This window comes from Sinocyclocheilus grahami, unplaced genomic scaffold, assembly GCF_001515645.1.
Source record: "Sinocyclocheilus grahami isolate Dianchi unplaced genomic scaffold, SAMN03320097.WGS_v1.1 scaffold8314.1, whole genome shotgun sequence".
In the NCBI taxonomy this organism is placed as follows: Eukaryota; Metazoa; Chordata; class Actinopteri; order Cypriniformes; family Cyprinidae; genus Sinocyclocheilus; species Sinocyclocheilus grahami.
Genome location: NW_015511990.1, coordinates 1 through 1,266, shown reverse-complemented (window position 1 = coordinate 1,266; position 1,266 = coordinate 1). Strand labels below are relative to the sequence as shown.

The 1,266-nt window shown below is 31.5% G+C and overlaps 1 long non-coding RNA gene across 1 annotated transcript; it reads right to left on the bottom strand.

Moving 5' to 3' along the window:
* Nucleotides 1-260: 260 nt before the first annotated feature.
* On the bottom strand, nucleotides 261-1,260 carry LOC107578014 (uncharacterized). The gene is made up of 2 exons (XR_001608281.1): nucleotides 1,130-1,260; nucleotides 261-407 (listed from the first exon to the last, which is right to left on the bottom strand). It is a non-coding gene; the product is annotated as an uncharacterized lncRNA (long non-coding RNA).
* Between the last annotated feature and the right edge of the window lie 6 nt (nucleotides 1,261-1,266).

Genomic DNA, 1,266 nt, shown 5'->3' with positions numbered 1-1,266 from the left:
TAAAATATTTAATATTTCTCATTCTTTGGCAGTTACACCATTTGATATTTTCAGGTACATTCATTCTTAACTTTCGTAAAAAAATATTTTTAAAAAAGTGCATATGTCATTTTTAATTACATAAAATCAACATAAATACACTGTGCATATTTTAAAATACCTGATGCATGCTTTTAAAACAATTTCTTAAAAGATTTTTGAATTTCTCATCTATTAGGATACTAGTTCAAAATATTTCACTGAATGGAAAATACTCTTACCTCCAAACGTTCATCATTCTTCCTTTTTAATGGCCTTTCTTTTACTGTTGATTCATTCTGGTTCTGCCCAGCTTTGCCTTCTTCTTCCTCTGGTCTCCTTTGGCTTTGGTCTGTGTTTTCGGTTTCCTCCCAATAGCGCTTTGGAGGCTGAGTAAGAAAAAGCCAGTCACATTCATAAATATTTTCACAAATAAATTAATCCTTTTTTCTTTTCTTTTTTTGTTTGTTTACTTTTTCAATCAGGAGCAAATGTTTTTCTTTGGAAACAATTACATATTTGTCCCTGCCTGGTATACTTTATTTAGACTGTTTACCTTGTTGGGTAAATAACAAATAAGTCTGTCCATAATGAAGAAAAATCTAGTTCTTAGAAATACAGACAGTCATGAGTCAGTGTCTGCAAATGTCTTCTTCATTCTATTCGTGTTTGTTTATTTTCATGTTGGTTACATCCACTTAACTTTGGCTCTGTTTCCACACTGAATTAAGACGCGTTTTCAGTAGTCAAACGTTTTATTAAGTGTTTTTAAGGCATAATAATAAAAGATTATTTCAAACTTTTTAAAGTTCTTTTTTAAGAACATCATTAATCAATAAAGCTTTTTCTTCATTATAATATTGTCACATATGCATCAGCCTATAAAAACATTCAAGTCACTGAAAATCCTAGGAATGTCATATCACACAACAAAGTACTTGCATTTGATATGAAATGTATTCAGTAGGCTACTGCCGAGTATAATTGTTAATAAAACCAGTGAAATCTTTACAACATCTTTACTGTGAACATCCGACATCAACAAAGACATTAATGCCGATAAGTAAAAGCTGATTAGACTGTAGCCAAAGCAATAAATGATAATATCGACCTTTTTCTTCCTCATTTTCTCCACGTGTGTACTCGTCAACACCTCCGTCATGACCGCAGACATTTTTGTTTGAAAGGACTGTGTCGTCTTCTTCTAACGAGTATTGGCAGATGGAAAACCAGTTTAAAGGTAAAATA